The following is a 9449-nucleotide window of genomic DNA, read 5'->3' as shown; positions in this document are numbered from 1 at the left end:
AAGAGCACAGGAATAGAGCAGGGAGATAGGATTACAGTAGGAAGCTCTGATGGGGAAAGGAGGACCTACATAGGCACAAAGGATTAAATAGTTTCCTGAGCTGAAATTTCCATTATCATTTAGATCAACAATGATAATGAATGCTTGCCTTTCTATTGCAAAATATCAGAAAACATCTTTTCCTCCATTATACTTCTCACCTTCAGCAGCAGCCTGGTACATGCTATCAAATTCTCAGTCATCTTTGTTGATGACAGCAATTTTTGCATAGTAGTTAACTCATCTACAAGTCACAAACAGATAATGCAGAAACAGAATTAAACTGCTGAAGGTGAAAATGGAGGAACGTATATAGTGAAAATAGATATGCTAACACACATATATATACATATATGGAAACTGCATATAGTGATATGCATATATTTTCCAATGATAATGAGTAGTGTATTTAGTGAAACATGTTCTAGAGTGATTATATATTATATATAATCAAGCCCACCAACTTCCACATTGCAAGGAAATTTCTCACAAGCCCCAACCTCCTGCCTCAGTATTGTGACCTTATGTATATTCAGTGTAATTCATAGCATTTCTCTTTCTGTAGTGACAGAAAACAAGAGAACACTATAAAGGAGGGCTAATTCCTTTGAAAACCCTCTGTTCAATTATCGGCCATAAAGGTGAGTTATGTCAAATGTTGACACCTTAATTGGTGGGGCCTATGGCTGTTTAACTGACAGCAACTATCAATTTCTTGACCACAGGATCAATCCAGGTGTCAGGGGTGATTGTTATATTTAACAAGGGCCCCATGTCCATGTGCATTTAGGAGGTGAGGGTAACTCTATTCTGACAGGCTCGTTCATTTCTCTAGGAATACTGATACAAAGTTTGTGAATGATTTTACACTCGGAATGCTGGGTGTGTGTATGTAAAGCATAGGGGGTAGGGGGAAGAGAAAGAAGCACACATAGTGTGGTTTCTGTGTCATGAGAGACAACTCACTAACCAAAGAGCCAACATCCTGGTTTCCTGTTTATGTCACAGACCTTGCAAAATGTCACGTTCGATGCTGAATACTGTTATTTATCTGCCCGAGACCAGAATAAATGGCATCTCGTAATTCTAATTTCCCGTTATGATGATCACAAACTCTGTCTAATATCAACCAGTCTTAGCAAGATGAAGCCCTGTCTAATACAACTATAGTGCAATTCTACTCTATGTTGCTATATCTATGATTCACTGATTCCACTGCAGTCGCCATTTTGGATGACTGCCCCTGTATAACGGAATCTTGTGGAATTATTGGGCCTAAAATTCCAGTTGGAGGCTTCCTTCAGACGGCCTCCGTCCCGAGAATTTTTTCCGAAAATATCTGGTGGTCCCAGAGGCGCCTTAGATTGTGGTGGGAGGCCTTCTCTTCCCGCGCACCGGAGCGCGTCCACGTCTTCCATGGAGAAGCTGGAGTCACGTAGGCCTGGGCAACCAATCATGGTATGGTATTCTCATTGTTAGCAATGGAACTCCGTATCTCCGAGTTCTCATTGCTATCCATGAGAAAAAAACTCCAAAACACCTAAACACAACACAACAAACAAAAAAAACCACCTCAATTCCAAAACCAATTGAAATTAAAGTTTATCAAATGTTTTATAAAAAAATATATTTTTTTTGGATTTTTTTTTTTTTTTAAGTGTTTTATTAGGGTTTAAAAGAAACTTACCTTAGTGGACAGGGTTTTTAACATAAAAATGTGTTTTTAAATTTTATTTTTTATATATTTTAAAACTCTTACACTGGTAAAAAGTAAGCTATGCTCCTGCTTTTATCAGGCGCAAGAGTTTGAAGGACATTCTCTGGACAAGACATGTGCAAATATCCCAATCTCACCTCCGCGAGTATCCTTCCTGTGGGAATGCGGAAGATTCAAAAAGGAGTTAGACGAAGTCCTTACTACTCGGGGGATCAAGGGGTATGGCGAGAAAGCAGGAATGGGGTACTGAAGTTGCATGTTCAGCCATGAACTCATTGAATGGCGGTGCAGGCTAGAAGGGCCGAATGGCCTACTCCTGCACCTATTTTCTATGTTTCTAAGATGTGTCAAGAGATATCTTGACAGATCAGAAAAGCCAGTTTTCGGCACATGCGCATTGCGCGCCGAAAACCGGCTTTTGCGAGGCCTTGCCGGGTCCGTACAGAATATGGCAAGGCCGGGATTTCAGGGCCATTCTGTTATCTCAATGGCAATTACCTTAGGCCAACCCCTAAAGAGCATCCAATCTCATACCTATTACACTCTGGAAGGGAACATTGGCACCGTGTGTATCTTACTGCTGCTCCTCAAACATGTATTTATAGAATCATAGAATGATGCAGCGCAGGAGAAGGCCATTTGGTCCATTGTGCCTGTGCTGGCCTCTTTGATAGAGCTATCCAATTATTCCCAAATCTCCCGCTCTTTTTTCATAGCACTGTATTTTTTTTCAAATATATATCCAATTCTCTTTTGAATGTTAGTAGTGAATCTGCTTCCACCACCCTTTCAGACTGTATTCTAGACCATGCTGTGTAAAAAAATGTTTCCTCATGTTATCTCTGGTTCTTTTGCCAATCACCTTAAATCCTCTGGTTACCAACCCTTCTGTTACTGGAAAGTTTCTCTTCATTTACTCTATCAAAACCATTCATGATTTTGAACACCTCTATCAAATCTCTTAACTTGCTCTGCTCTAAGGAGAAAACAACCCCAGCTTCTCCAGTCTCTCCCCATAACTGAAGTTCCCCATCCCTGGTAACATTCTAGTAAATCTCTTCTGCACCCTCTCCTAAAATGTGGTGCCCAAAATTGAGCACAATACTCCAACTGATGCCTAACCAGTGCTTTATAAATGTTTAGCATAAATACCCTGCTTTTGTACTCAATGCCTCTATTAATAAAGCCAAGGATTTTAACAGCCTTCTCAGCTTGTCCTGGTACCTTCAAAGATTTCAAGGCATGACCACTATCTTCATTTACCTGGTCCTCCTCAAATGCATTAAGATCACATCAGTGTCCTCAGAGGGCTCTCCACTATTCTTTCCTGCATTCTAGACTCATATGGTAGTGTTGGTGTTGGGGTAAAAAGACTTCTCTTCCTCAATGTGGACTCCCTGATATAAGGAATCAACACCTGCCCGTATTGAATAGTGACCACGGAATCACTCAGACCAAACCTCAGTTAACCGTTTTTTATTCGAACATGCTCAGGAAGGTTCCGATGAACACTTCCCCGATCAGAGGGTTTACAATTACAATTATACAGTTTTTCAAGGTGTGCGACCCTCCTACAAAACCACTGATTGGCCTACTGCTCACACTGGCTCGGATTGGTTCTCCCCCACCTGTCCATCTCACATGGTGTCAACTTTGCCTCAGTTTCTCATGACGTTTGAATTGACCTTGCTAATGTCCACGCTAGTGTCCCTCCTTACTATTGCGTTAATCTCCTCTTTAACCAGCAATGCTACTCCACCTCCTTTTCCTTTCAGTCTATCTTTCCTGAATATTGAATACCCTTGGATGTTCCCAGCCTTGGTCACCCTGAAGCCATGTCTCCGTAATCCCAATTACATCATATCCGTGAACAGCTATCTGCAGAGTTAATTCATCCACCTTATTACGAATGTTCGTTGCATTGAGACACAGAGCCTTCAGGCTTGTTTTTTTTAAGCACTCTTTGTCCTTCTAGAATTATGTTGTAATGTGGCCCTTTTTGATTTTTGCCGTTGATTTTTCTGTCCTCCAATTTTACTTTTCTCCTTTATACCTTTTGCTTCTGACCCCATTTTACTTCCCTCTGTCTCCCTGCATAGGTTCCCATTCCCTTGCCCTATTAGTTTAAATCCTCCCCAACAGCACCAGCAAACACTCCCTCTAGGACATTGGTTCCACAGTGCAGCAAAGGTTCACCAGACAGATTCCTGGGATGACAGGACTGACATATGAAGACTGGATCGACTAGGCTTATATTCAATGGAATTTAGAATGAGAGGGGATCTCATAGAAACATAAAGAATTCTGACGGGATGAGACAGATTAGATGCACGAAGAATGTTCCCAATGTTGGGGAAGTCCAGAACCAGGGGTCACAGTCCAAGGATAAGAGGTAAACCATTTAGGACCAAGATGAGGAGAAACTTCTTCACTGAGAGTTGTGAGCCTGTGGAATTCTCTACCACAGAAAGTTGTTGAGACCAGTTCATTAGATATATTCAAAAGGGAATTAGATGTGGCCCTTACGGCTAAAGGGATCAAGGGGTATGGAGAGAAAGCAGGAATGGGGTACTGAAGTGCATGATCAGCCATGATCATATTGAATGGTGGTGCAGGCTCGAAGAGGCGAATGGCCTACTCCTGCACCTATTTTCTATGGTTCCCAGGGTTTGCTATCTTTCTAAACTGTTGACTCTCCATTGCCCTTGTTATTCAGTACTGAGTGTATGTTTTCTTCTATCAGTCTGTGCTAAGGTTCAATGCAGTGTTGGCTACTTATGATGGTTCATTAACCATCAAGCTTTGCAGCATAGCAAGCTTTGCTGCTTCTCCTTCTTAAAACCCATTCAAGCAAATGTATAAGCGTGCTTTACATACAATGACAATCCCTATAAAGACAGAGGAACTCACGATTCTTCAGAACCTCCCAATACTGATAAGCCCTTACAGTTGGTATAATGCCTGAACTCTTGTCCTGTCATTTGCTGAACTAGTGTTTGTGCTGCATGGTGTGCATTGGATGAATTTACACTGGATAGTTTAGGTTCTGCTGAGGAGAGAATGGCATAACAAAAACATCACTCATCAGCTGCAAGCAAAATAGATTGTAACAAACATGAAGTAATGTACCCAAAATACATGTCAAAATTTAAATGTTAAGACACTTAAGGATATTAGACATTGATAAAAATGTGACCTTTAATTAACTTGCTTCAGTGCCTCTTGCATGAACCTCTGCAAACCTCAGATCTATATTGTCACTCTCTGCTACATTGGTGTCTGCTCCTCGAATCATATGGCTTTTCATTTGTCAGTATTCTTCGTCTTGCTGGTCTTTGCATTGGTAAACCATCTCCTCATGGCAGTTTTTTTCTGGAGATTGCCTTTAAACATCCAGCAAATGTTTTCCAGACATTCTCCCTGGCACTTGTAGTTTTTTTGAGAGCCATAGGGGGAGGGAAGGAAGGAAAAGAAGAATTGACACTACTTCTAAATTTAAAACACCTCTAAGAGGAGAAGCTTGTCTAACTTCTCTACCAAAAGCCATATCTCCTGCTCAGTAAACCTGGGCTTTGGTGCAGTTAAATGCCATTGACAATATTAAATGATATTTATGAGTGTGATTTTTTTTTTAATTAAAAGACAAGATGAATCAGACTAACGAGACGGGGCTAACAGCTCCCACAGGTCACTTGGCCCATCAGTGATGCTCAGTGACATTGATGCATGGTAAAAAGACAAATGCAATTGTGAAGTAGCACTGCAGTTATGCTGAAATATTCACGTGCTGTTAGGGCAATTGCTCAAAGCACTGCAAATAGGTTCAGGTCTCGAAGGATGCGTTGATCGTGCACCATAATTACATTTGTTCATAGTGTCCCCCACCAAGACCTGGGCAGAAAATTGAATTAACAGAAAAGGTTTGGGGCGGGTAAAGAAAGAAAAGTTTCAGGATTACTGTTACAAGCGTAAGGAATGAAGGGTGCAGGGTAACAGAAAAAATAGTTTTACCTATTTAAACTGTAGGACACTGGAATATTTTTTCTGGGAATTAGCATAATCTAGGAAGATTTAGTCCCTCTTCTAAGAGGGACACACGCTCTGCCTAACTCGGAGTGGCCAAAATGAGGGATTCCCACTCACCATTAAAAAATGCAATTAGGATAGGTTATAGAAGCCGACAGTTTACTGAATCACTAACAGTTCAAGTGGAATTATTGTTAATTGTCTTAACTGTCACCAAGACTACGTGGTGGTGAAAGCATTTTTTCAAGGTAACTTGTATCCCCAAGTCCAAATAGCTCTTTTGCTGTTGGTAGCTTTCTGGAAAAAGCTCTTCCTAGTCAGAAACAATTTTGCAAAAGGTCATCAACCTGAAATGTTAACTCCCTTTCTCTCTCCATTTTCTGTTTATATTTTAGATTTCCAACAGCTGCAGTATTGTTTTTCGCTGGCTTTCAAGTACGATATGCTTAATTTCAGAAACTCTCAGTTGTTCCCCTTAAATTATTATTCATTCAGCCTTGTGGATTGGCTAACGAACAGAAAAAAAGTTGGAATAAATGGTCCATTCTCGGGTTGGCAATCAGTAACTGGTGGGGTGCCACAGGGACCAGTGCTGGGACCACAACTATTTACAATCTATATTAATGACTTGGAGGAAGGGACTGAGTGTAACGTAGCCAAGTTTGCTGATGATACAAAGATGGGAGGAAAAGGAATGTGTGAGGAGGACACAAACAATCTGCAAAAAGACACACAGGCTAAGCGAGTGGGCAAAAATTTGGCAGAAAAAAATATCGAAGAGCAAGTTATTATTTAAATGGAGAAAAATTTCAAAGTGCTGCAGTACAGTGGGACCTGGGGGTCCTGGTGCATGAAACACAAAAGGTTAGTATGCAGGTACAGCAAGTGATCAGGAAGGCCAATGGAATCTTGGCCTTTATTGCAAAGGGGATGGAGTATAAAAGCAGGGAAGTCTTACTACTGCTATATAAGGTATTGGTGAGGCCACACCTGGAATACTGCATGCAGTTTTGGTTTCCGTATTTACAAAATGATATATTTTCTTTGGAGGCAGTTCAGAGAAGGTTCACTAGGTTGATTCCGGGGGTAAGGTGGTTGATTTATGAGGAAAGGTCGAGTAGGTTGGGCCTCTACTCATTGGAATTCAGAAGAATGAGGGGTGATCTTATAATCTTACACATTTCGATGAGGGGGTTTGACAAGGTGGATGCAGAGAGGATAGGGGAGACTAGAACTAGGGGGCATAATCTTAGAATAAGGGGCCATCCATTTAAAACTGAGATGAGGAGGAATTTCTTCTTAGAGCTGTGGAAGCTGGGTCATTGAATAAATTTAAGACAAAGATAGACAGTTTCTTAACCGATGAGGGAATAAGGGGCTAGGGGTTATGGAGAGCAGGCAGGGAAGTGGACCTGAGTCCATGATCAGATCAGCTATGACCATATTAGGCTCGAGGGGCCATATGGCCTACTCCTGCTCCTATTTCTTATGTTCTTATGTTTACCGCAGCTTTGTGATTCTAAGCACATTTGCATTTATATATTAGCTCTGAATTTCATGCACTTTGGCAGATGATTTATTCACTGATGTGTCATTGAGTTGGCCATGGTTTAAGTAGCCTTCAGGTTCTGGAAATGTTAGGAAGTTGTTTGGAGCAATTAAATAAAAAGGGTCTTTGCTTATATATGATTGAAGAAAGGCAAATAGACAGGAGAAAGATCTTTGCTTTAACCTCAACCTTACATTCTATAGAATCAGTGCAGGCTGTTCCATGCTCCACAGCATTGTTATAGCTTGAGTGATTCGTGGTGAAAAGGTTTGTGTTGTACGATGACAGCCATTATTATCGAGCATTGTCCAAATTCATTTCTTACAATAAACATTGTGAATTCTCATTTATCACAAATGCACTCTTTTCTTAGTATGAAGTTTAATTGTGCTCCCAAGCTAAAACGCAACTTAGCGTGGAGGATGCACGCAAATATAAATGAATTATTCAGCTGGAACAATTTTATTCAAAATAAGGCTAGTTTCATATTTCTCCACTCACCAATTATTTTGCCTGAAGGTGTTGACTCCGCATTGGAGTACAATTATACAAATGGCAGCTACCTTCCAGTATATTGACCAAATGGCTAAAATTCATGTGTAGACCTCTGTGTTTAGGCTATTTAACTACTGTTGGATGGATGTGGGGGTGGGGGTGGGGGGGGGAGGTCAAGGGAAGCTCGTGGCCACGCTAACCCTGTAGACACATGCACTTCCAACAGGGGTTGCTGGTAGCAGTCATGGCTAAAATCCTGGTCAATTTTCCCCCTTTCTAACAAAGGGGCATTGAGGTTAGTTACAGAGCTACCTCTCTCTCTCTCTCCTCTCCAGGTGTTGTATCTTGCTGGGGTGCTGCTTCGCAGGTACTGATGGTTCTCTGGTACCTTACCCAAGTGGCCTGGACATTTGACAGCTTTAAATATTACAATAGGGATAGGCAGTTAATTCTGTAACCTTGTGTAGATTAATGCTGCAAAATTAAAGCAGAGTGCCAAAATTCACAATTGTGCACCTGAAATACATCATAACTATGGGACAAAATAAAAGTATGTGGTACAGCACAAATTTTATTTGCACCTTTAAATGACTTTAAATCTGCTGCGCACTATGCAGGAATAAACGAATGTAAAAAATGTTCTTGCAATAATGCAGTTTAATTTTAATAATGGATACTGGAAAATGCAATTCCAGACCAAGTGGTAGTTTCCCATTAGTACATTTAAATATATTGGCCTAGATTGTGCAATAGGAATAACAGTGAGGCTATCAGCACAGGATTTACCTTCCATGATTGAAATTAGGAAAGACTTCGACACAGTGGTAAAAGTTTAGAACTCTCTTCCGCAAATGGCAATTGATGCGAAATGAATTGTTATTTTAAAATCAGATTGATAGATTTTTATTAACCAAAGGTAGTAAGGAATATGGTGCAAAGGCAGGTATATGGAGTTAGGTCGCAGATCAGCCATAATCTCACTGAATGACTGAACAGGCGAGGGGCTAAATGGCCTTCTCCTGTGCCTATGTATAGTAGCAATTCAAGTAAGGAAAAGTAGATATTCATGAAGCAAAAATATCTAGCATCAAGTCATACAAGACAAATAGGCACAGAAATTGGTATCAATTTCCATGATAAGCCTAAGTAAATCTTCCCAGTGATACCACAATTGTAAGTGTACCATATAGCCACCCGGCTACATGGCTGTAGTTTTCAATGACAATGGCCTGGAAATTTCCCCCCGAAAGTACCTGGTGGTCCAGGAGCAACGTAGACTTGCAGTCTAAGGCCTAGATGCGCAACCCAGCATATGGGCTCAGACGCATCCCAGGAACGCAAGAGCAACCTGGGGCCTGGACCATCAATCACAATGTAATATTCTCATTGATAATAATAGGAGCTCTGTTTGCTATACACCTGCTTTTACCAGGCGTAAGAGTTTGAAGGACATTGTACTCACCCAGAGAGCCCGCAATTTTTGGGCCAATAAGTGGAACTTCAGAAAGATTGAATGCTACAATAATGAAATTTAAAGTAATCAGATGTTAAATATATTATCTTTAAGTATAGCTTGTGTTTTCTTTTGGGGATTTCAGAACTCCTCCACACATTTGGCTATGC

This window comes from Pristiophorus japonicus, chromosome 15 (assembly GCF_044704955.1).
Source record: "Pristiophorus japonicus isolate sPriJap1 chromosome 15, sPriJap1.hap1, whole genome shotgun sequence".
Lineage (NCBI taxonomy): Eukaryota > Metazoa > Chordata > Chondrichthyes > Pristiophoridae > Pristiophorus > Pristiophorus japonicus.
The sequence above is the reverse complement of the archived record's forward strand: the minus strand, read 5'-3'. Positions refer to the sequence as shown.